This window comes from Callorhinus ursinus, unplaced genomic scaffold, assembly GCF_003265705.2.
Source record: "Callorhinus ursinus isolate GAN/ISIS: 27379988/994484 unplaced genomic scaffold, GSC_fseal_2.0 scaffold15, whole genome shotgun sequence".
NCBI lineage: Eukaryota > Metazoa > Chordata > Mammalia > Carnivora > Otariidae > Callorhinus > Callorhinus ursinus.
The window spans coordinates 15,108,840-15,136,461 of NW_027397077.1; the positions used below are offsets into that span (position 1 = coordinate 15,108,840).

The 27,622-nt window shown below is 40.1% G+C and overlaps 1 long non-coding RNA gene across 3 annotated transcripts in view; it reads left to right on the forward strand.

The window, feature by feature from the left end:
• LOC141374203 (uncharacterized) overlaps positions 1–27,622 on the forward strand; it is a 289,851-nt gene that overhangs the window by 241,605 nt on the left and 20,624 nt on the right. The window lies entirely within an intron of this gene.

Genomic DNA, 27,622 nt, shown 5'->3' on the forward strand with positions numbered 1-27,622 from the left:
ATGTTAAATTTATATTCGTGCTATTACAATTTTATTTCTATCAAGTGATAATCACTTTTCAGACATAAGGCAGAAGTAAGAGCGCCTATGCAAATAAAAGTAGTTATTATTTCTCCTTAAGATGTTACCGTCGGCTTACTCCTTTCTCACATACGATCTATATAATGAATATTGGGATGAATATGAACTCCCTGGTTCTCACGGTGTATCTAGGCAATTTTTTTCTGTTAATGAGTTCTCCCCCCATTTCTTGAGACCCAGGGAAACAGGAGCAGTGAATCCTTTGTCATCTACAGTTGGGTGTCCAGTTGGTGCCAGAGACCCACAGTTGGTCCTAATGTGCTTTGAATTTGTATTTTCAGTAGCGGGAATGGTAACTACTAGCATCCACACATTTTCTAATAGCTTTTCCAACCTCAAAATTCAACCATTCTATTCACTAGGTATACAGGCCCCATGCTTCGTCCTTAAACATGACATTTTTCTTTGGGGTAACTCCAAAGGGCTCATGATTAACTGAGTTTAAGTCTTGTGCATTTCATGGATGAAGCAACCACAGTCCATTAGGGCAAGGATGAACACCTGAACCAGTCTGGCTCATTTGGGTCCTCTCTCTTGGAATTTGGAACTGGTTGTCTTTCTGGAGCTGGGAGGTACTGAGGCTGTGGATCTGGCACATCCATTTCCACACTGTAAGTGGGAAAACTGAAACTACTGATTGGCAAGGAAACATAAATAAAGCAGATGCACAGTAGGAGCTCATGTGAAGTGAGAAATGACACAATCCACGGAGGGAAGAGAAATTGAGTGACAATGAAACTAGTTACTTCCCACTGGCTTGTAGATTCTGGACTTTAGTTTCCCAGGCTTGGCTGGATTGCTGCTTCTGTATTCAAGGACACACTATTGGATACTCCCAGTTAGTCACCATTATTGTGCTCAAAACATTCTGGATAGGTTTCTATAATTTGCCACCCAAAGTTTTTTTTTTTTTAACTTTAGACCATTTTTTTTTAAATAGGGTAACTCTTTGTTCTTTGTATCAAAAACTTACTTTCACTGTCTTCAATTGGCCACTTAACAGTGGCAAGTCATTACAGGTACACATTTTCCCCCAAGACATAATGGTTATAATTAAGTGATTCAACAGTAATTTAATATAGAAGGGCCAGGACTATCCAAATGTCAGACTAAATTATAAAGTGAGCAGAACTAAAATGCCACAGGATGTAACCATCCATAATTTATGAGTAGTAGGATCAGATCAGTTCATAAAATGAGCTAGAATAATTTTTTCATGGTTTCATATGTTTTTATTAAAAGATATTTCTCACTAGCAGTGAAATACTGAAGATTAATAACATGCAAAAGAGTGAAGCATTCTTACCATATCTCTGGGACCCCATGTTTTTGACTGTGTACCAGGGGAAATGTCATTAATTGAGGCACTGCTCTATCAGCCTTTGGGAATCTGAGCCATGAATATTTTAGGTGAGATGTTGGTTCTCAGGAGGATCCCATTCTGCTGTTTTGCTGTGGCAGAAATCTCATGCGTTTTCCAGGACAGACACCCTCTGAGATATGAACAGTAAGAGGAATCCTCCTAGGCTCAGGAGCAGAGCCCGCTTGCCAAGAATAAATCCAAACTGGAGATTGTTTGCTATGGGTCTATGTGACAGAAACATTTGCAATCATATCACTGAAAATGTTTGTTTTGCTGGGTCTACATGGCAAACAGGATACAGATCAGTGAGCAAAGAAATGGCTTGCTGAGTAGGCTGGACATCGTTGGTGAAATGCTTGCTGGAAGCATGTACCATGAGTCTTGCTTCTGCACCCCATCTAGGGGTTGCCATGCTGGCTGACAACATTTCCAGCTTCAGCATTTATGAAAAACAAGTTGGAGTATTTGTCATCATTAAGGCTCTAGATTGTTTTCTAGGAGTGTTAAACCTCCTGACCATATTGTAACTCATGGAGTTTGACCCACATCCCTCTTGAAGTTTGGATCAGATGGAGGATGGCTATCCTTTACTTTTATGGAATAGGTATGTTCCAAGGAGCTGCCAGTAAAGTACATCGTGTAGAATAAATCCTGTTTCCCCACTGATTTACTTTATAAAATTAGAGCTGTGTCCTCTGAAAGCAAACCTCCTGCATGTTTGGTAAGGAGGCAGTTTAGGTGGCCTCTGCTGCAGTCCCATGGTGGGGCCCTCCAGATGCCATCATTCATGAATCCATGCAGAAGACAGTGGTTCACCCTTACTTGGTGCCTTAATTTTCTTCTCCGAAATTTCCCTGCACCGGAACTTCCTCCTAACCACTGGACACCTGCTGTGTATTTCATGCTCTGTAGGATTTCCATCTAAGCCGGGAATCTCCTTATGCTATACTCATGATTTTAATCTCCTCTTTCTCTTTTAACTTTTTTAAAAAAATATCATTTAGTTGAGCTGGACCATAACATCATGCACCAGTTCAAATCTCCAAAAATGTCATTGTTGTGATAGCAGGATGCAAGTTGGAAACCCCGGTGCGTGTTTGGGCCTAGAAGATACTATACCATCATCTTAAAGTCAAGGAGCAACACAAGAGACTAGCACCTGAGACATAGAGTTACAGTCGACTGAATAAATCTCCCAGATTAGAACTGTACATATGCATAAGATGTTATGAATGAACTGAGGGAAAATGAGCTGGAATTCACTAAAACAACAGCCCCCTGCACAAAATTACATAAAACTACATGTTTACTTTTTATTACATTGTTTTGAGTCTAGGTAAATATGTTATTAATTACCCTGTGATTAGTGAAATCTCTCTTTTCTTCATGGTTGATTTGGGAGGGAGAGGGAACTGGACCTGTTGAAGTCTGTGCCTGAATCCTCTGGTTAGTGGCAGCCGGCACAACATTCCTTTGCCTATGAGGGAAAGTGAATATTTTGAGAAATGAGGAAAAATAACTTCTGATGTTAACTAGATTCCTCAGAGGTATAATACCTAGATTTGGTTTGTTTCTCTAAATTTTAATAAGTGGTATTGGGGTTTGTTCAATTTCCCTATTTTCAAGTTTTATTATATGCATCCAGAGAGAATGATAAATTATCTATAGTTACAAAGGCTTAGCATTCCACAACTTTGGTTAAACTCATTAGAGTGTACCTAGCTATTCCATGAATCTAGTTCCATTGTGGATCATGTCCTGTCCCGGATCCGCGTAATGAGGCATAGTGCCTTCCTCTCATTATGATGGAGAAAAGCCTCCAGTGCAGTTGTTTTCTGTCCCACTGACAGCCCTGTGACTGAGGTCCGTGGCACCAAACCGGGCTTACTGCTTTGAAGACCACCACAGTTTACATGTATTCAGTACTTGCCATGTACCAGATCCTGTGCCAAACGCTTTACTTGCATTACCCCTATCAGTTTTCCGTCCAACTTCTCGCCATGTCTCAGACGGGGAAACCAAAGCTCAACAGGTGAATTAACTTACTCAAGCCCACACAGGTAGTGGTAAGTGACCGAGCAGGAACTTGAAACTCCATTGGTTCCTGCTAGGGCACAGACTTCTAATCACTTTTCTCCACCACCTCTCTCTCCGATTGCCATTTAATACCAGGCTACTAGACCATGTCACATCAAAATAGGCACAATGCAAGCTGTCAACACAAGGCATTCAATCAAGAAGTTTGCTGAAGGAATTGTGACAGAGTATGGCCCTTATTCTGGTTGAAATTTCTGTGCTTTAAGACACAAAGAACATGATAGATTTTTTTTTTTTCCTCAACAGACTTCCTGATAAGTCTGTCATGTATTACTGACCTAAAAGAGGACAATAACAACCCAGAAGGGCACTTTCATTTCTAGGATATTCTAAAAATAACCTGTTTGATTAATAGCTATGTCCACGGACAATAGAAGTCCACATTATGGCTGAGGACAGGGATACAGTTCTCGCCCTCACTTCCCAGGTGTTTCTCAAACTGATCCACTTATTTGGATCACCTTACTTTGACTTTTTCATTTAACCTTTATGTTTCCCTGGGACTTAATTTATTCAGGGTGTATAACCTCAGCTCATGGGATGTTTTTGCTCAAAGCAGGACAGAGATAACCATTTCTCTCAGAAATAAATCCTGGTGACCGCTGTACCACAGTTTAGGGGATTTACAAATCTTTGAGATAAATGCTCAATCAGAATATGGCAACAAAAGTCATCTTTAGGTCCAGTGTCCCTGTCGCTATGGTTACATCACTCGGTTATCCAGTTCAGAGAATGAGAAAGCCCTTCAGGTGGTGACCATGTGCCTCTACGTGATGTTTAGGTAGTATTAAATAACCCATCAGTTTGAGGCAGGAGAAATGGAAAATGAGTTAATTCACCCGTTCATTCAAAAAGTTGGCCCTGAGAGCTGCAAGGAGTTTTCTCTTTAGAGAAGGAACTCTATTCCCAATATTGAGACAAGAACTCATCTATCTGAGACATAATAACAGTCTTTCTTAGAGGATTATGGACAGGGTTTACTTACCCATACTGTTTTGATTATATTTTCCAAGCATAACAGTTTATAAAAATATGAGTAGAAAATTTCAAGTATGGTCTTGTAGGTGATAATAATAGTAATAATAATAATAATAATAATAATAATAACTGCAGATTCCTCCTATCCTTGCATACATGCATTTTTGCCACGTGAATTGGCTGTTATTCCTCTCAAGAGTTGGAGTCACTTTCTCTCCCCACTTGAATCTGTCTGGCCTTTGGCTTGCTTTGACCAGAAGAATAGGGCAGAGGTGATGATGTTATAGGAGTTCTGAGTGTAGGCTTCAGGAGATCTTGTAGTTAATCTTCTTATGCTTTTGCTGTCCTGAGACCTCCATGTGAGAAAGCCTGTGCTAGCCTCCTTGAGGATGAGAGCTGACATGGGACAGACACGTCACAACTCTGGCTCCAGAAACCAACCAACCTGCCCATAGTCCATTCAGCTCCAGCTGACCTACAGAATCACTCAAGTTGACCCACAGACTTGTAAACGATCATAAAATTATTGTTATTGCAAGCCTTTAATTTGGGTATGTTTTTAGGCAACAATAGATAATGGTTGCATATACTGAATGTCATCCTAATACACACATAAACAATTTAAAAATGTAAATATATCCCTGGATGGTGGGGTTGTAGGGGATTTTAATTTTCTTTTTTATATTTTTATATATTTTCTAATAAACCTGTATTACTTTAATGATAAGATTAAAGTTTTTTTTTTAACATTTTATTTATTTATTTGAGAGAGAGAGAGAATGAGAGACAGAGAGCACGAGAGGGAAGAGGGTCAGAGGGAGAAGCAGGCTCCCTGCTGAGCAGGGAGCCCGATGTGGGACTCGATCCCGGGACTCCAGGATCATGACCTGAGCTGAAGGCAGTCGCTTAACCAACTGAGCCACCCAGGCGCCCCTAATGATAAGATTAATAATGAATGATATTGAATATAACATTGATTTTAATAAAATGACCATTGCAAACTAGTTAGTGAAGGGGCAACTCAATCACTTCCCTTACAGAGTCCTTAGAACAGTATATTCAAGTTACCAATTGCTGTCTAACAACCCTCCTCCCTCCCCCCCAAAAACATCTTAGTGGCAGAAAACAACAACCATTTTGTTGTGCTCATAATTTTGTGGACCAGAAATTTAGGCTAGGCGTAGTGAGGGTAGCTTATCTCTGCATCTTGATGACTGAAGTCTCAGCTGGGGTACTTAAATGGCAAGAGATGGTTGAAACAGCTCCACTGGAGTTATATCCCCAGGGCCTTGATTCTAACTGTAGGTTGGGTTCCTTGCTTCTTCCAATGCTGTGTCTGGTGGAGTTGGAATGTTTAAGAGAGCTTCTTCAATCCTATATTTGGGATCCCAGCTTGGGCTGGGATGGATGGCCTGGAGCTGGTAGGCATCTCTCTCTCTCTTTCTCTCTCTGTCCCCCTCTTTCTTCTCAAAGTCTTTCCATATGTCAAGCTTGAGTAGCAAGGCAGTCTCAGAATAGTCAGAATTCTTGCTTGATGGCTGACTTCACCCAGAGTAAACTTTCTAAGAGGTATAAGCTGCAAGCCTCATTATGACCTAGTCTTGGAATACTCAGAATATCACTTCTGTTGCATTTAATTGTTTGAGCAAGCCGCTAACGCCAGCTGAGATTCCAGGGGAAGAGGATTACTACTTAAAAAATTAATGGCGATCCTTAATCTACCACAGTTCACTCTCTGGCCATGAATTATTTACATACCTCCTCCTACATGCAAAATACACTCACTCTTTTCCAAGACCCCCAGCCAAATTACATTATATTGCAGCATTAGGTGTCAAGGATCTCTCCACTGAATTCAGATCTGAGTGTGGATGAGTCTCCTTGGATGTGAATCATTGAGTATAGCTCCTTAAGTACAAATTCTTATTGATCTGAAGACTTGTGAACTACAGAAAAAAAATATTTATACCTCATAAACAACATGCAATGGTGAGAAAGACAGTGTAACCACGGTATAAACACTTCAGTCCCCCCAGGAGAGCACTGGAGCACTTAGCAATCAGTTGTCCATAGCAATCCAGCTAGGTACCTGTCATCAATTCTCTTTCCTGGGATTGACAAAAAGAACGAATGCTTTTGTCTCTCAAAATTCATATGTTGAAATCCTAACCCCCAATGGCGTGGTATTGGGAGGTGGGGTTTTTGGGAGATGATTAGATCATGAAGGTAGACCCCTCAAGAATGGGATTAGTTCCCTTATAAAGACACCCCCCCCAAGAAAAAAGACACCCCAGAGCGCTCTCTCATCCATTCTGCCATGTGAGGACACAGCAAGAGGTCTACTACCAGAGAGAGGGCCCTCAGTCATGCTAGCGCCCTGATCTCAGTCTGCTGGACCCCAGAACTGTGAGAAATAAATTTCTGTTGTTTTTATGCCACTCAGCCTATGGTATTTGTTATGGCAGCCTGAGATAACTAAGGCAGGGAATATTTCTTGATTGGGGTTTAGTGTTGCTTCCTGGGAATAACTCCTGCTCGAAAATTGTTTCCATTGTATAAGCAGAGTGGAAAGAATCAGGGTTCCTTAGGTTTGAATTCTGACTTTATATTTACAAGCTATGCGAGTATATAAGTTATTTCGTTTCTGTGAGCCTCAAGTTCATTATCTATAAAAAGCATATAGTAATACCACCTCACGATATCATTATGGAGATTATATGAGCTACTTTATGTACTTAGCATGGTACCCGGCACCAAACAACTGTTAGTTTTCATCTCTCCGTGGTGTTTTGTTAGTTTAGGCAGTGGCAAAATTGTCTCAGGCCTTGAGAAGACCACTGGAGCTCCCTCAAACAGAGGCCATGATAGGGGAATCTCCTATAGAATTATTGAGCAGTGATTTGGGCCATGCTCCACAGAATTGTTGAATAGTGGACTTCTATTGCAGAAAGGAAATTTTGAAAGAACCTAGTTAGCTCAGTTGTACTAATAATGATGATACCAAATCTTTCAGAAATTATGTTTTTTGAGGTCACTTATTGAATGCTGTTTGTTAGCCTCCATTGGCATTGTTTGTCTCATGGTCTACAATTTTCAGTGTGGCTTTATCCTTTCATCTGCCATAAAAAAAGAATTTCAAATACAGAGATTAGGACCAAAATTTGACCTGACCCAGCTAACATGTTTGACGCTGCCGTCTGACTCAGAGTTGAGCAGTTGTTTAGATGTTTTCATAGTCTCAAGTAGTTGGCTGAGATCTTGAGGTTACCACATAATGATAAGAGGATATAGTATTTGATATCAACAACTGAGTGGCGAGAAGGAGGCATCCCAGTTTAGTGTGACTTCGCAGTCTCGTAACACAGTCCTACTCAAAAAGGCAATGAGATGATCTCAAGAGCAATGTTTGGATCATTATACCAGGAGATCTAAAGAAATTCCATTGCACATATAAATAAATGTTCATGTATAACAAGGGAAATCAGAAAACTGAAAAAATGTATTCCAAATTTAACGCTGACTGGTTTTACTATAAGCGTACCTCCCCCCACCCTTTCTCTCCCTTCCGTAACTGTACTCAGTGAGACAGATAGGTAGTCAGCCAGTGCAGCAGGCACTGTCAGTGCTCTACCCATATGTCCTCAATTTCTTTATGACACCACCTCCCATCTCTTTACTATCTTCATGCACTCTGGATCCTGCTGCCCTTTCACTTCTAATACCCAGCACCAGGATCCCTTTTTGGAGGACTTCCTACAGGCTGCTTTTGCCTATTTTGCTAGTGTGTACCAAAAGCTAATGTGCTTGGGAATTTACGTCTCCTAACTAATGACTGAGTTGTGCAGGAATACAATACTCTAAGAACAACTCTGAGGAGCAATCTCTGGTATCTCTAGACCTCCCTGCATGATTAGACCACAGTTAACTTTACGTGGGAGTTTGCTTGATATTTCACTTTTGGTTGGCCTCCTTCTCTTCACAATCCACCTCCCCCCCCACCCCCGCTGCCATGACCCCTCCAGTTTTCCCAGGGAATACTTTCTAATAAATCATTTTCACATAAATCTTCATCGGGGTCTGCTTCTAGGGAACCTACCCTACAGATAGCATGGAAGATGTCAAAATTACCTTTGACTAGTCATTATATTTCCCATAAGTATAAGATGCATGGCTTTTGAACAAAATCCTAAAAAGTAGTTTTGCGCACTAAACTTTAGTAACCACTAAAATGTATTAAGCAAGGAATAAAATACTATATAGAGATTTCTGGGTCCTTAAGATTATAAATCTCAGACAGTAAATGGAGATACAGGGAGAATTCTAAAGGATTCTGCTTCACTATGTGATTTACTTCATTATGTTTTAATATTAAGTCTCTATATCTTGAATACATATTAATAGTTTCGCTTATTGATATTGTTTAGAAGATTAAATAACATATGGAGAGATCGGGTTCTAAAATCAGCAGGGAATTTAAATGTGTGCACAACAATGAAATTAACCTATGTCTTTTAATTCATTTGTTTACAGTGTATATATTGAGCAAGTTCTATGTATCATGTATTACTTGTGTTATTCTAAATACTGGAAATATGACAGTAAACAAAACAAATTCCTGCCTTCATGAACCTTACATTCTAGTAGAAGGAGAGATAACAAGCATGTTATTATATAATATTTTAGATAGAGAGAAGCACTATGGAGAAAAATGAACCAGAGTCAGGTGGCTAGGGAGTGCCAGGGTGGGGGTACTGCTTTATTTGGATAGTTAGGGGAGCCTCACTGATAAGATAACATTTGAACAGAGACCTAAAGGAAGTGAGGAGGCTAACCATGCTGATATCTGGTAAAAAATCATTCTAGGTAGAGGGAACAGTGTGGTGGACATAGGTCTCCTACTAGGGAACAGAGCTGACTACAGTCTAGCTGCCACCTTCTGGACCCTCCACCACATTCACATAGAGGCCACACTTCCCCTGAGCCTCTCCTAGTCAGTAACTGAGCAGAATGGAGTACTAATTCAGGACGGTTCCTTAAGATGGGGATATCTCTGGCAGGCAACTGTGGCTCAGAGACACCTTGCCAGAAACTCCCTTAGGATTGCATTGCAGTCTGAAACCTTCCTGCACAATCCTCTTTCCTTACCCTTACAGGTGTCAGATTGGCACTGTGGTCAAAGGCCCTTCCCATCTTCTCTGCATCTGTTCCTTTTATCCTTCACCCACGTTTCCCCTCAGTATATTTCTTGCTCAGCTAATCCCATCTTGGCATCTGCTTCTTGGAGGGTCCAAACTAACACAAACAGAAAATGCAAAGGACTGAAGCAGGAGCATGCGGATATGGTGAAGAAACATCAAGATCAGCATGTTAGGAACAGAATTAGAGAGGGGGCAAGTGATGGGGAATGTGGACAGACACAAAGGAGAGGGCTGAATCCCGAGAGCCTAGCAGACATCATAAGGACCTAGAGTTTGACGCTCTGTACGATAGGGACACCTTTGGAAGATTCTGAGCAGGGGAGAATGTGATCTCACCTTTTAAAAGGACCCTTGTCACTGTTGCATTGAGAACAGATGTTAGGAGGAAAGGGCAGAAGCAGGGAGACCAGCTCAGGGGCCACTGAAGATTCCAGATGAGAGATGGAGTTTGAAGGAGGTGGGGAGTGGGAGAGGTAGGGAGCAGTGAATGAATTCTTAATATATTTGAAGATAGAGTCAACAGGATTTGCTGATGGTTGAGCTTGAGGTATGACAGAAAGAGAAGCCAAAGATAACACTGAGATTTTTGGCCTGTGCAAATGGATTTAGCATTTACTGAGACAGGGAAGACTGGATATTGTGAAATATCATTATAGATTTTCTAGTTTAAATAGGTTTCTCCTGCCTGTGTGCTGCCAATGATGCTTTGTTGATATTTCTACTTCATTACAAATCATACCTCTTATACCATGGCTGCAGCTGCTGCTATTGCTACCTATCAGTGAATGTGTACTTACTGCCTGCTACCCAAACCATTATAGATACAGAAAGCGCATATATATATATATACACACACATATATATATTCTCCCCCTCCATCTCTCATTTAACCCCTACAACAACCTCATGAGATTAGCTCCAGGTTGGTTTTCTGTTTTGTCTTGTTTTGGTCTAAGGTTATATAGAGAGTTAGTGCCAGACTCAGAACTGAACCCAGGATGGTGTCATTCTAATGCTGTAATCCTCATTACGCTATGTGCTTCCTTTTGACCCATGTGGCTCTTCTGTAATGTTTTATGTTCACCACTGTCTCCCTACCAGTCTGTATGTTTCTTGAGAACAAGTTGGTATTGAAATCGGCTTTGTATATGCTATTTCAACCATTAAGTTTCCTTGCGTAGAATAGGTTTAATAATTCCTTGTGGCATTTTGTGACTTGTGTGTCCCTGACCCTCTCCCCACCCACCTTGTAAGTGACTAATAAAAATTTATGGGAATAAAGGATCCTAAAAAGGATCATATCCATTGGCCTAATAATATCCTGTGGCTTCTGTGTTTGTCCCTTACTTGCCTGACACTACATGGCCCCATTTCAAACTTTTGTCTGATTATCAGTTCTTGGTCATTGGACTCAATCTCCCTGTTGTCTCTGAGCTTGTTCTGCCCCAGAAACTTCAGGGAGAAGATCCTGTCTAAAACCTTGGGCCTTGACACCTCATTTCTGATAGTACTCATGATTCCAATGTCCTGGTTAGAAAAAGATTTAGACATATTTAATTATTTGCTTATGCATTCCCTGAATAGCTGAAGCTCCCTTTTAGCCAACTGAGTTAGTTATAACTTGAGAACACTTATGCTATTTGACATATATGAATTATATAAGCAGGTTGAATTTCTGCCGCCAAAGAAGAACCAGAACAGCAAAAAATTGACTAATTGTGGAAACACTTTTTCCTATCCATTTGCAATCTTTTATATGAACTTGAATGTTAACTCCTAATTATTTGGCAACAAGAAAGTGCACTTGCAAAGATTCACCTTCAAAATGGCCAGTGCTTTCTGACACTCTCCAGCTAATAATAACTCTGGACTGTAGACATCTGATCAGAATTAATTGCAGCAGACTGGAGTCCTGAAAATGTTAAAATGTCTTTAGTTTTACAGACCAGTAGATGCTATGGTTCAGCAGCTCTGCATTATTAGTAAGCTCCTTGAATCTTGAGGGAGGCAGCCCAACAAACCACTGTAACCTTTATAAATTAAATGAGAATTAGTGACTGTGCTTGTTGACTGTATCAAGAACAAGGATATAGAATAAAAATAACCCCTTTTTTATATCTACCACACAATTTAATATATAAAAAGCTCACTTTGCCTGAGAAGTAAAAATAAAGCAGTCAGCTAAATATAAAGTATTCATCATACGCAGGGGAAATATCTGACATGTTGAGGGAGTAGACTGATAGACAAAGAAAAAGAAACCCTATTAAGAAGGTCAAAACATAATTCAAGAGGTTAATGGTTAGACTATGGGGGTCAAGAAAACATTAGTCTCCAAAACAAGGTGAAAGTCTGTGACATAGCAGTCATATCTAAACTTTTGAAGGACCAAGAGGCTGGCATTTCTACGTGTCACCGGTTCTTTGTGTATGTTATGTGTTCATATTATGAGTGGAACAGCTTTATTATTGAGGACAAATAACAAAATGGATACATAGAATTTTCCATAGGTAGATTGTCAAAATTTAAAATAACCAGGCTACCCATAGCCAGCTATAGGGCACATGGTGGTATGTGGAGGGATGGGAGGTGGAGATGAGAGAGAAACTTGAGAGACTTGGCATGCCTTAACAGATACGGCACAAAACAAGTAGTTTTGGAAAACTGTTAAATTAGATTGGATTAGTAGAAATGAAATGCTCTATTATTCTCATTAGCAACAAAGAGCATCCATCCCCATACACAACAGTTGACTAACTTGTGCTTAGTGTCTCAGAGACAGTAAGACATTCATGTTCATTTTTCACTCATTCTGCATCATTTATTATGTCCCATCCATGTATTAAGTATTGTGTTAGAATGCTAAGGCAAGGCTGGCAAGTTCTGGTACAAGTGCCACCACCTGCCCATTCTTCCCATGACAGACATCGCCAAACAGCCACAACATTAACATCACCCATCAACCACAACACTAGTTCCATCACTCCTGATCATGGCCTCGGAGTCTTTTTGGCATGGATATGGACCCTTGCTATTGGCATAGAACAGGAGGTTACTGCAGTGAAATCAGTTAGCAAAGAGTAAGGACTAGAATGAAGTTGGAATGGTGAGGATAGGGAAGTGAATAAATTTAAAAGACACCAAAAAGGTAAAAGAGATGGGACATTTTCAACGATTGGCTGCTGGCTGGGGATGAAATTTGCTGGGGCAAAGTCAAGAATGACTTCAAAGTTTCTAGCTTGCTCGGTTGGGTGGATGAAACACCATTTATTGAGGCTTATGAGGGGGAGGAATACCTGTAGGGAGAAAGATAAGCTTTAAGTACTTTGAATTTTAGTTTCCTGGGGGCCACCCAAATAGAAATTAAGAAACTGGATATTTGGGTCTGTAATTCAGATGCATGACCAAAGCTAATGAGGAGACAGTTTAGGGGGTTGTTGCAACACATGGGTACTGGAGTCCCATTATCTGGGTTTGAATTGTGGCTTCACAGGACACTAGTTATGCGACCCTGGTTAAGTTCCTTAGTATACCTTAGCCTTCGGGTTTTTTTTTTTTTCTTTCATTTTTAACATGGAGATAACATTAGTATCTATCTTACAGGATCAGCTTGCTGATGAAATGAACGCTGGCAACACATTGTGAGCACTATGGGAATGCTAGCTCTTGTTATCATTGTCATTGCATCTAAACAGTGCCAAGTATTTGTAGAATGAATGAATCCATGAGATCACCCAGAGAAAGTATAGAGAATGAGAAGACAAGGGAAATAAGAAAGGAACTTGAATTTATCATTCCTTAATGGGTTAGTAACCTAGTTGGATGAAAATTCAGATGCTTTAATATGTTTGCGAATGAATAAAAAAAGATTTGGAATCCAAATGGTAAATTGTCATCAGGAACACAGAAAAGAAATTCAGTGTGACAGACCAAAAGATTGTTTGAGGACAAAATGCGGCAGCTTATCTTGAACTACTTAGGTCCTTCTAGAGGGACAGGTTTGTCCAAAAAGCAAGTACTGTCTAGTCAAACACCCACAGTTGGTTAAAGGGCAAGATAAGGAATCAAAAGGCAGGGTTTTGTTGATAACATTGCAGCAAACAGTATGGTGGCCAAAGCAGTATTTCCATGTCACGGAAATAACAACAATGAATTCACAAATTTGGTGTGCTCCCACAATAAACATGCTCCTGAAAAGATGTACAAGAATCACAGCACTGTAAATCTGTGTTTTGTAATATATTGTGTCATTGTAATATATTTTATTGGTTACTAATGTAAGTGGAGTGGCGGGGTTTATAGAAGCCAGGGATGGTAAATGACACCCCCATCCCACAGGTTCTCAAGCCAACCCCGTCACCCCCACCCGAGGTCATCCTTGAGTCCTCTCTGCTCTTCGTCTCCTGCATCAATTCATTAAGAGTCCTCTTGACTCTAAATTCTAAGGACATCTTATATCCATTATCCTTTTTTCCCCCATCTCCACTCTTAATTCTGATGCAAAGCAGCCTCTTCTCTCACCTGGGTGACCTGCAGTAACTGCAGTCTCTCTGCTTTTCCCTATAATCCATTCTCCACATCAAGCCATGCAACTCCCCAGCTGAAAGTAAAACCTAAATTCTCACCTATAAGCTTTGTATGACCTGGCCCCTGCCAACCTCCTTCATCTTGTCCCTCTTCCCATCTTTTGATATGCTTTGGCCTCACTGGGCTTCTTACTCCTCTCAGAAACCCCAAGCTCTTTCTGGCCTGAGGGACTTTACATCATCTGCTTCTGCTTCAGGTCCTCCAGACTTTCAGAAGATTGATTCCTTCTAGTCATTGAGGTTCTCACGTCAAGTGTGCTCCCCTCAGGGAGCCTGCCATGGACACTCTGACTGTACAGCCCCATTTCCCTGATCACTTTCTAAGATATCCTGTTCAGTTGTCTTCACTGCACTTTTCTGATATTTTCACCTTGCTTTATTTGTAACATTTTGTTGTTGTCTCCCCCACTAGAATATAATTTCCATGGTAGCAAAGACCAGGGCTGGTCAACTTATCCATTGGATACAGTAGGCACAGTGCCTTGGACCCATGATACTTTTGGGGGCCCATGAAAATGTTTTAGTTTCTTTAAAAATCAGAGGAAAAATGGATATAATAACGGTAATAATAATAATGAATATGGAATAAGGAATCCAGGCCGGATTAAACTGATTTTTAAATATAGTCATAAAATAAAATTTTTAATATTTTTTATGGTGGAAGGAGTCCATGAAAGTCATAGGTGCCCATGGTGGGGACTCTGTCAGTGTTGTTCATGGCAGTGCCTCCAGCACCTAGAACTGTACTGGGCCTCAGAACAAGCCCTCAAAATGAATTTGTTGTTCAGATAAATTAAGTGACTTGGAACTTTGGAATCTGGCCTAACAGAACCCAGGCTGTGTGTATGTACACACGTGTATGTGTGTGTGTGTGTGTGTGTGTGTGTGCGCACTCGCATGCATGTGTGCTTGTGTGTGCTGGACATCTTCTCTTTGCCCCTCTAGATCCACTGTCCTCCCTTGTCTACTTGTCGCTGGGCCTAAGGAAACTGATTTCTATGTATACCTATGGGTTCAGATTGAGTTCAGCCAAGGGGAGGCACCATCAGGAGATCTGAAATTGGGACAGTGAAGTCTCAATATTTATTCCTGGGGTGTCCTCCCTGCTAAGGAGTCAAATGGACCTCATTCCCCCATTACGCTAATGACAATAATAATAATAATAACAATAATAGTTCTAATTGTTATTTACTGAGATTAAATCTGGTGTTGCTATTTTTATGTAGCAAAATGATATGATAGCATGATGTGACAGGCTTTACTTTATACCTGAATTTTGCAGCACAAAATTGTAGACTTTATCAATGTCCTCAAAGGTCTCTCTTGATGATTTGACATTCATACTGTTCTCTTCTGGTATCCCTATTCTGTCATCATGCTTGTAAGCTTTTTATTCTATTGTTAACAGGTCTAGCTTTGCTAGATCTTCATTTGTCAATGGATGGAGTATGTGATTGAGCAACTTTCCAATATCAATCATTAACTTTATGAAATCTTCACTCTTAGGCAGTATATGTCATTTTGTGAGCAACATGTTTGCTGTCTGGGTTCCCCTGAACTTAGCCCAATTATTGTGTCATAATGTTGTGAGCCTTTAGTGTTAAGGGGTCCTTGTTTCTGCAAGAATGACTAGCGTCCTGTTTCCTAAGCTTTTGGTATAAGATAATCCACATAGCACTTAAAAAAACACTTAGCTCCTGTGGGAACATTTTTTTCATGATAAAAATAGGTATATGGTAAAGCCTAAATTCTTGCAATATGTAAGACTATGTGGTTCCTGGTTTCTAGGGCATAAAGAGTATGTTTCCACTTTGTTAGCTGTTCTTTGTTCTTACCTTTTATCTTTTTACTTGCATAGTTTTCTCTAGAAAATGAAAATTTCAAAATATACAAGACCTAAAGCTAAGATACTGGAGTCATTTTAAAGATAAATAATGGATAATTAAGTGAGACAGTATACATAAGCGTACTTTTAAAAGTATCCAAAATTAATGACTCAGGTAAATTTGGTTTTAATATATAACAGTATTAGGCGTAATGGCTAAGTTCATTATAATAATCAGTATATAAATTTCCTAGTAACATAACAAGTACTTGGAAGTACATCTCATAAAGTATTGGTGAAATGTTAGGTAACTAACTTATTCATTTTTACATTTATTTTAGAAAAGGATTTTTATCATATTTCTAAGTAGCTTGCAGCTATATAGGTAAGTTCTGTTCATTTCTTCATTTTATTAGCTCTCAGAATGGCAGTTATATTCTATAACGTTCCCAACCTATTTGCTTTGTTAATCCATATAAACTACACTGCATGCCTAATCATTAGGACATAATTATAGTGAAACTTAGATGATTGTTGGGGGCATCACCATTTAATTGTGATAGTTATTATTTTCATGGTATTCTTACATGGGTGCTCCATCAACAGCTCTGGTCTGAGAAGGCCCACTTGGACCCTTTATATTATCCACTTTCTCTCCTCGAGGGTGCTCTTTCAGTATAATGACACCCTGATTTTTATAGATGCTTAGAGGAAATATTTCTAGGTCATCTTCCATTTGTTCCTCTACTGCCATTCCCACCCCTCTTTCTCCTCCTTCCCCCAATCATCCATCTAGGAAGTCATCTTATCCTGTTGCTTTTTACCAGAAGGGGAACAGGAAGGAGCATGTCTGACAGGGAGCTATGGAAAGGAATGTCAATGCTCCATGTGGACAGGGTACTGACTGAGTCCTGGTGGAGAGCAGTGGTGGGAAATGAGCAGGGTGAAGAAGACCATGGAATACCTTGAAAGTCTTGCTTAGGAATTTGGAGTTATCCTTTACTCAGAGGGAAGTCACTGGTAAGCAACCACAACCACAACCATAAGCACAAGCACAGCTGGAGATTGGCATCGGATGTGCAATGAAAGGAAGACGAGGGAGTTTCGTGTGCTGCTAAAAGAGGGGTTGACAGAAAAACAGGGAACATGAGCTTATCAGGGAAGAAAGTAAAGCTGAGGGTAGAAGGGATGGGCCATACTGAGAGAGAAAGGAGTGATGCAGAGAGTAGTTTAGAAAGAATGAAGAAGCAGGACAAGTAGAAGATGTAAGGTGGTGGTCAGAGGGAAATTTCAGAATTGAAGGTTTGAGAGAAGGATGATCCTGGGAGTTAATTATTTAAGTGAATACCATTGTGGTATTCACCCACAGTGAATACCATTGAAATAGATGAGGGGTGAGATACTAGGAGGCTAAGGGCTCTGGTGTTACGGGGACTATTGATATTGCATGAATGGATGGCTGCATTCAGAGCGCAAAGGAAATTTTCACCATTTGGAGGAGGATGAAGTGGATGTTGGTAGATGCTAGGAATGGGGCAAGGCAGAAGAGCTTATTGCTTGAGAGCACTGGCTGGGTTTGAATCCTGGCCCCACCCACTTTCAGATCATGCGGACCTGGGAAAGTTAGGTCTGTACCTTTGTTTCTTCATCTGCAAAATAGGGATCATAACAATAATAACTGTTTCACAAGGTCATTATCAATATTACACAAGATAAAGCATTAAAGCGCTCAGAAAAGTGCCAAGCTCACAGTGGGTGCCCAGTCAATATTAGCCATTATAACTTAGAAGTAGAGAAGTAAAAGTTATTTTTGGTCTTAGGAGGCAGGAGAATATTGGATCTCCCTCCTGATGAGGGCAGGGGAAAAAAAGTGCCTGGGAGAAAAAAATATATCCATGTTTAAAACAAACTCACAGGGAAAAAACCCATCTTTGTGTACCGTAAACATTACTGAGAATCTAACGTACCTTCTTGGCAATGGACTGAGCTTCCAGAGTGCACAGGGGAAGGACAGCTGTCCAGAGGATCTGACTCATGGCCAGGACTACGGAAAACAGAGATGAGAGAGGCAAGGGTTGGGATATAGACATAAGAGACAGATGGGCTATTTAACCTTGGAATTTCAAATGGAACTCTGGAGAGGAGTGGTGGGTAGTAGTATGTTTGCAAGTTCCCATTCTCTGGTGTAGATAGTAGATATGGTTATGACCAGTGTGGTTGGCCTATAAGAGCTTCAAACTGGAGGTTTATTACAGTGCATTTTAGTTGAGTGCATTTAGTTTAGTTCTGATTTCTGAGAAATCAGAAGATGCCATGGGGGACCAGCTCATTTAAGCAGATAGGACAGATTCAGATATAAAATACTGTATTCCCTTTGCTCTTAGAATTTGCTCTGAAACATTTAATTCTACCTATATCTTAAATCTCATTTCATTTTGCTTTGGATTATTGAGTTTAGTCCATAGTTAACCTTTTGGATGTAACCCACTTTGTCTTCCTGGTTGTAATTCTTGCCTTTTTGGGGAATAATCTGACTACCCTTCCTTAAGACACAGAGTCTCAGACTACTTTGGGTAACCCCCTAGCTTAGACTGGGTTCATTAGAAACATACTTAAAGATGAAAAGTTAGGTGCAGAAAGTTTATTGGGATGTGCTCCCAGGAGATATGCCTGCAAGGAGCCAAGGAAAGCAGGATAGGGCAGGAAGAGAAGCTGATGTGCAGTGAGGTTGTAACTGAGGACTTAGCCAATCCTACAGGGGCTCTAGAGCTGGGATGGCCTTTCAGAGTTGTCCAACTTGAGGCCAAGGAACCAGATCTTTATATCTCAGCACTGGCCTGTCATTGATTATGGACTACTTCCCAGGAGTGAGCATAAACTTGGGTGAGGTAGTTCGCTGAGGCTGAGGGACTATCCCAGTGAGGGAAGCATCTGGGAATCTTTATTAGCTGACATTTTCTGCTGAGGAAGGATGGATGTGTTGGCCCTGGAAAGCAACCCCGGGCAGAGCACCACAGTATCTGCTATACCCTCTTTCCACCATCTTCTCTTAGTACCTTCCAGATGGCCTTAGTTTCTTTAAAGTGTTGGGGTGCGATGGGGGATGAGGAAAGAGAAATGTAGTCAAACAGGGAAGGTAGGAGAAGGCTGAAATCTTATTTTACATCCTTTACAAGTTTTCCTGGGAACACCCACAAGAGACAAGGCCAAATACATCACAGAGAACCAAGGCTAGTGTAACAAATGTAGAAGTTACCCCATGGGCCATGCAAAAAAGAAGGTTTGTACATTTATACCACTCTCTCTATCCTTAGCTGCACATCTACAGACCATCTCTACTATCTATGAGGTCATCATCCCATTTGGCAACATTACTGTGGAATTACAAAGAAATTGTTATACATATCACATGGCTGCTAACAACAAGGAGGATGAGCTCTCAGTGATTATTGAAAAGTTAAGGGACTAATTATGACAAAACTACTGCCTTCTCTGGAGAAGTTACCCTTATAAAAGAAAGAGCAGTGAATCTTCCTACTAGGAGCATTTTTTTATAAGATAAGAGCTTGGCTCCATATTAAATGAGAGGTAATATAGAAAGTTTTAAACTCTGAGAGGCTAAAATAATGGCAGTTCTGTTTTAATATATGGAGTTTGGGGATGCCTGATAAAAAAGTACCATCTGGGCTGCACCAGAGCTGTAAAATTAATATCCACTGACCTGTTTGAAATATGCTCTTGTGAGTGATTGTGTCTCTGGCAGGTTATTTGGCTTTTCTTAGCACCAAAAATGTGCATCTCCCACCATAGGGATGGAAAGATCTTCTTTTAGGGGCAATTATTTGAATTATTTCCCCACGATCCCAGAGAATTTTTGATCCCCTGACCACCAGGAGGCCACTTTCAATACTTCCAATGTCAGAAGCAAAAGTCATGGAACACTCCTTCCTTTCATTCACTGGGAAAATTTCTAAATGATGACAATTCTCTTATTCCCTGGAAGAGAATAACAGAATATAGAAGATATGTTAGAAAGAAACTTCAGTTATACCCCTCTTCATTAAAATGTGAATTTCACTCTACATGTGCTCATTTCCTAAGTTGTAAATTATAGTCAGAAAAAGAAAATAAATACAACTTGGCTATTCCCAAGTTTATGAAATCACATAGTCTTCCCTGATGAAAAATTCCCTGCTCAACAACCAATTTGCTGCTAATGATAATAAGGTCATCCAAGTGCACAGCTTTTGGGTTTCCATGGTACACACTGTGACTGATTAAAATTACCCAGCAAAACCATGGAAGTGAGCTGTTATACCGGTTGGAAAGTTGTGCATAGATGAACCCATAGGCATTGATGGGAACTGGTTAGTCAGCCTGCCATTAATTAGCAAGGGAAACCTCTCCTGTTTTAAATAATTTATATCTGCATCCAAAGTAGGTAATAGAAAGAGTATAAGATGAGGAAGCATTACTGCTTGCCAGGAGGACTTTTCCAAACACAATTTACCAGCATAAGAGGTACCCGGGTTTGAACACAGTTCACCCTGTGACAAAGCTCAGCCTAAACAATTGACCCTTCTGATGAAATTATTTAATATGTTAGTATGTTAAACTAGTTAATCTGTTTAATATGTTAAACGGTTAATCTACTAACCTAGATATAAGGAGAATGTGGTGCTTTCATATCTTTGTTGGGCAAACAGCATCAGACATTTTTCGTTGTCTATTCTGTACTTTTAGGGAAAAGAAATATATCCTTGACTTAGATCCCAGACCATTCCTTTTTGTGTATTTGGCTTAAATAGCTGACAAAGCCATTGAAATAAGTGCCATTTTATTAAATGGGAAAAATGTAGATTGATTCTAATCATATAAATAATAAATTATCGGAACATATAAAATATTTCTGGAGCTACATTAATGCACATTTGCATTTCTCTTCAATATGAAACAGCTGTTGTATTTTTCATTTTATGCATTTTAAAGAGAAGGAAAGGATTGGGAACCAGCATGAATCACAGGTCCCCACTATATTTCATTAAAGACAATATCACATTAATTCCATTGTTTCTGAGTCTGATGGAGAACAGAAACTTGCTTCATTTTTAAAACCCCGAAAGTTAACATAGAAACTTTAATGTAAGCATTTAAATTATCAACTTGGAATGAGAAAGTGAGTCAGCTCTGATATGCATCAGCTTAACTGCACCACTCTGGATTTAGGAGCTGGAAAGGTACAGAATTTACTTACATAAATCAAATCATTCTGATGAAAGGTAGCCATGTAAATCCCCATTTCTCACCTGGCATTCTCATTTGGATAGAAGAATCGATTCTTTTAGCAGTGGAATAAGCTGCCTTCCTTCTTTTGTTAACATGGTTTCTTTACAATTATGCAAACTAAATTTCAGTCACCTTCCTTATCATGGCCTTGGGAAATAAAAATCAGGCTGGTTAAACATGGCTGATGTTTTTCATTATAGTTTGATAACCTACATTCCACATACAGTAACCAAACCTAGATTTTTTTCTGACATCCCGAGCTGAAAATCAAATTAATTTTTAGTCACCCTGAACTCATGACTTTATATTTTCAATAGGATTCTGAGTACACACTCTAAGAGGATACTTTTGTTCTCCTTTCTGCCTTCTTTCTCCCATGATTCTATACTTCGGCATTATGGCTTTATAGAAAAAAAAATCACTGTATTTTGGAGTCAAGTGTATGTAGGGCAGGATTTTGACTCTGCTTCTTGTCTGCTGTGTGAATTTGGCAAGTTAAGTGAACATTCTGAACTTTAGGATCCCTGTTAAATGAGAATATTTAATTGTTGCCTCCCAAGACTTTTATGAGGGTTGAAGGAAATACTATGAGTAAAAACCCTCACCCCATTGCCTAGAACCCAGAGGACAGATGGTGGCCTTCCCTGTCACTCTCTTCCTTCTTTTACCTCTCACTTCTATCTAGCTCAAAAGGGACAGCAGCTGTGCGGTTGTCAAGGACTCTCTCAGCTGCAGGCTGGGTGTCTCCCATAGTGTGTCAAGTGGCATGAGAAAGCCTCCTGCAGATGACATAAGTCACTGTAACTGTATATATGACAACATCTCTATTTGTGTAGAAATTTCAACCCCAGGCTCATCATGACACATCATTTCCTTAAGGCAAATCACAAAAGGCTGTCTGAAGGCATGGAGAATCCCAACGTTCTCTAGGGATATTTGCGTGTAGGGCACTGTCTCAGACTTGGGGTGGACAGCATCTATGAGTCCCTTTCAGGGCTCCTGGAAAGGTCTTTGACTGGAAGTGAAATAAGGGAGCAGAAATCTACCACACCAGGGTGTAGCCATGATCAAGACGAGACAACTCAGAGTTAACAAGATCAAGAATACATGCCAGGATTCAATGGCTGGCAATATAATATTTTATTCTTACAAACAACTCTCCAATGCAGGGAGCACTCCTCATTTAATCACCTTGATTCTTACAATTCTTACGCAGTGAATATTATTTGTCTAGTTTTATAAACAAGGAAAGAGAAGCTCATTGAGACAAAACCAGGACCAAAACCTTAGTCTTTCTGTAGCTGGAGGCAGTGGTGTGTAGAATGTGCACGTGTGGACTCTTCAAATCAGACACCTTGGCTCATACCCCAGTCCTAGCACTTCCTTGCTGAGTGTCCATGGGCACTTTATTGAACTTGCTTGAATTTCAATTTCCTTATGTGAGAAAAAGGAATAACTACTGGGTTGCTCTGAAGATTCAATAAGATAATGGTTTAGTTGTTCAAACACAAACCTAAGAATCTTTCTTTTCTCACAGTCTTTTTTCCTTTTTCTCATGCAACTCCCAAACCTCTCTTCTTCTAGCCTTTCTCATTTCAACAAAGGGTACACCATCCACCCATTAACTGTTCAAGCCAATAACTTAGATGTCATCCTTGATTCCTCTCTTTCCCTTATTGTCCTCCCCACCCTTCAATCCAATCCACAAGTCTCTCAGCTCTGCCTCCAAAATACTCCATGAATCTGTCCACTCATCTCCATTTACGCTTTCATACACATGGTCCCAACTGGGCAACTGCTTCTGCATATGCCCCTCACAGTCTTTTTCCCACATTACAGCTGACGTGACCTTTTAGAAATGTAAATCCTTTCATATGACCCTAGTGCTTAAAATCTTTCAATGGCTTCCTCCTGCACATAGACTAGAAAGAATCTAAACAAACTGCCTGCATGGCTCCTGCTTACCAGTCTGAATGTAACTTATACTCTTGTTTCCCACACCCCTGCCACATTGGTCATCCCAGGACTTTTGAACATGCTGCTCCCTCAGTTTGGAATATTTGCTCTCATCTTTTGATTGTAGAATCTCAAAGCAAAGCTCAATATATGATCTCAGGGAGGCCTTTGAGCTCCCTATCTAAAGTAGAACTGTCCCAGCCACTCTCTGTTACATTATTGCCCTCCACCTCTTCCCCCCCATTATTTATAGTACTTGACATACCCTATGTTATTTCTTTCTTTTTTTTAAATTTTTTTATTGTTATGTTAATCACCATACATTACATCATTAGTTCTTGATGTAGTGTTCCATAATTCATTGTTTGTGCATAACACCCAGTGCTCCACGTAGAATGTGCCCTCTTTAATACCCATCACCAGGCTAACCCATCCCCCCACCCCCCTCCCCTCTAGAACCCTCAGTTTGTTTTTCAGAGTCCATCGTCTCTCATGGTTCGTCTCCCCCTCCAACTTATACTCCCCTTCATTCTTACCCTCCTGCTATCTTCTTCTTCTTTTTTCTTAACATATGTTGCATTATTTGTTTCAGAAGTACAGATCTGTGATTCAACAGTCTTGCACAATTCACAGCACTCACCATAGCACATACCCTCCCCAATGTCTATCACCCAGCCACCCCATCCCTCCCACCCCCCACCACTCCAGCAACCCTCAGTTTGCTTCCTGAGATTAAGAATTCCTCATATCAGTGAGGTCATATGATACATGTCTTTCTCTGATTGACTTATTTCACTCAGCATAACACCCTCCAGTTCCATCCACGTCGTTGCAAATGGCAAGATCTCATTCCTTTTGATGGCGGCATAATAGTCCATTGTGTATATATACCACTTCTTTATCCATTCATCTCTCGATGGACATCTTGGCTCTTTCCACAGTTTGGCTATTGTGGACATTGCTGCTATAAACATCAGGGTGCACATACTCCTTCGGATCCCTACATTTGTATCTTTATGGTAAATACCCAGTAGTGCAATTGCTGGATCGTATGGTAGCTCTATTTTCAACTGTTTGAGGAACCTCCATACTGTTTTCCAGAGTGGTTGCACCAGCTTGCATTCCCACCAACAGTGTAGGAGGGTTCCCCTTTCTCCACATCCCCACCAACATCTGTCGTTTCCTGACTTGTTAATGTTAGCCATTCTGACGGGTGTGAGGTGGTATCTCATTGAGGTTTGATTTGGATTTCCCTGATGCCGAGCGATGGTGAGCACTTTTTCATGTGCCTGTTGGCCATTTGGATGTCTTTGGAAAAATGTCTGTTCATGTCTTCTGCCCATTTCTTGATTGGATTCTTTGTTCTTTGGGTGTTGAGTTGGATAAGTTCTTTATAGATTTTGGATACTAGCCCTTTATCTGATATGTCATTTGCAAATATTTTCTCCCATTCTGTCAGTTGTCTTTTGGTTTTGTGGACTGTTTCTTTGGCTGTGCAAAAGCTTTTTATCTGATGAAATCCCAATAGTTCATTTTTGCCCTGGCTTCCCTTGCCTTTGGCGATGTTTCTAGGCAGAAGTTGCTGCGGCTGAGGTCAAAGAGGTTGCTACCTGTGTTCTCCTTTAGGATTTTGATGGACTCCTGTCCCACGTTTAGGTCTTTCAACCATTTGGAGCCTATTTTTGTGTGTGGTGTAAGGAAATGGTCCAGTTTCATTCTTCTGCATGTGGCTGTCCAATTTTCCCAACACCATTTGTTGAAGAGACTGTCTTTTTTCCATTGGACATTCTTTCCTGCTTTGTCGAAGATTAGTTGACCATAGAGTTGAGGGTCCATTTCTGGGCTCTCGATTCTGTTCCATTGATCTATGTGTCTGTTTTTGTGGCAGTACCATACTGTCTTGACGATGACAGCTTTGTAATAGAGCTGGAAGTCCGGAATTGTGATGTCGCCAGCTTTGCTTTTCTTTTTCAATATTCCTCTGGTTATTCGGGGTCTCTTCTGGTTCCATACAAATTTTAGGATTATTTGTTCCATTTCTTTGAAAAAAGTGGGTGGTATTTTGATGGGGATTGCATTGAACGTGTAGATTGCTCTAGGTGGCATTGACATCTTCACCATGTTTGTTCTTCCAATCCATGAGCATGGAACGTTTTCCCATTTCTTTGTGTCTTCTTCAATTTCTTTCATGAGTATTTTATAGTTTTCTGAGTACAGAGCCTTTGCCTCTTTGGTTAAATTTATTCCTAGATATCTTATGGTTTTGGGTGCCATTGTAAATGGGATCGACTCCTTGATTTGTCTCTCTTCTGTCTTGTTGTTGGTGTATAGGAATGCCACTGACTTCTGTGCATTGATTTTATATCCTGCTACTTGACTGAATTCCTGTATGAGTTCTGGCAGTTTTGGGGTGGAGTCTTTTGGGTTTTCCACATACAGTCTCATATCATCTGCAAAGAGTGAGAGTTTGACTTCCTCTTTGCCGATTTGGATGCCTTTGATTTCTTTTTGTTGTCTGATTGCTGTGGCTAGGACCTCTAATACTATGTTGAATAGCAGTGGTGAGAGTGGACATCCCTGCCGCGTTCCTGACCTTAGGGGAAAAGCTCTCAGCCTTTCCCCATTGAGAATGATATTCGCTGTAGGTTTTTCATAGATGGCTTTTATGATATTGAGGTATGTACCCTCTATCCCTATACTCTGAAGAGTTTTGATCAAGAAAGGATGCTGTACTCTGCCAAATGCTTTTTCTGCATCTATTGAGAGGATCATATGATTCTTGTTCTTTCTTTTGTTAATGTATTGTATCACGTTGATTGATTTGCGGATGTTGAACCAGCCTTGCAGCCCAGGGATAAATCCACTTGGTCATGGTGAATAATCCTTTTAATGTACTGTTGGATCCTATTGGTTAGTATTTTGGTGAGAATTTTTGCATCCATGTTCATCAAGGATATTGGTCTGTAATTCTCCTTTTTGATGGGCTCTTTGTCTGGTTTTGGGATCACGGTAATGCTGGCCTCATAAAATGAGTTTGGAAGTTTTCCTTCCATTTCTATTTTTTGGAACAGTTTCAGGAGAATAGATATTAATTCTTCTTTAAATGTCTGATAGAATTTCCTTGAGAAGCCGTCTGGCCCTGGGCTTTTGTTTGTTCGGAGATTTTTGATGACTGCTTCAATTTCCTTAGTGGTTATAGGTCCGTTCAGGTTTTCTATTTCTTCCTGGTTCAATTTTGGTAGTTGATACATCTCTAGGAATGCACCCATTTCTTCCAGGTTATCTAATTTGCTGGCATAGAGTTGCTCGTAATATGTTCTTATAATTGTTTGTATTTCCTTGGTGTTGGTTGTGATCTCTCCTCTTTCATTCATGATTTTGTTGATTTGGGTCATTTCTCTTTTCTTTTTGATCAGTCTGTCCAGGGGTTTATCAATCTTGTTAATTCTTTCAAAGAACCAGCTCCTAGTTTTGTTGACCTGTTCTACTGTTGTTTTGGTTTCTATTTCATTGATTTCTGCTCTGATCCTTATTATTTCTCTTCTCCTGCTGGGTTTAGGCTTTATTTGCTGTTCTTTCTCCAGCTCCTTAGGTGTAGGGTTAGGTTGTGTATTTGGGACCTTTCTTGTTTCTTGAGAAAGGCTTGTATTGCTATATACATTTCCTCTCAGGACTGCCTTTGCTGTATCCCAAAGATTTTGAATAGTGGTGTTTTCATTTTCATTGGTTTCCATGAATTTTTTTGATCCTTCTTTAATTTCCTGGTTGACCCATTCATTCTTTAGTAGGATGCTCTTTAGCCTCCATGTATTTGAGTTCTTTCCAACTTTCCTCTTGGGATTGAGTTCTAGTTTCAAAGCATTGTGGTCTGAAAATATGCATGGAATAATCCCAGTCTTTTGGTACCGGTTGAGACCTGATTTGTGACCTAGGATGTGATCAATTCTGGAGAATGTTCCATGGGCACTAGAGAAGAATGTATATTCCGTTGCTTTGGGATAGAATGTTCTGAATATGTCTGTGAAGTCCATTTGGTCCAGTGTGTCATTTAAAGTCTTTATTTCCTTGTTGATCTTTTGCTTAGATGATCTGTCCATTTCAGTCAGGGGGGTGTTAAAGTCCCCCACTATTATTGTATTGTTGTCAATGTGTTTCTTTGCTTTTGTTATTAATTGCCTTATATAATTGGCTGCTCCCATGTTCGGGGCATAGATATTTACAATTGTTAGATCTTCTTGTTGGATAGACCCTT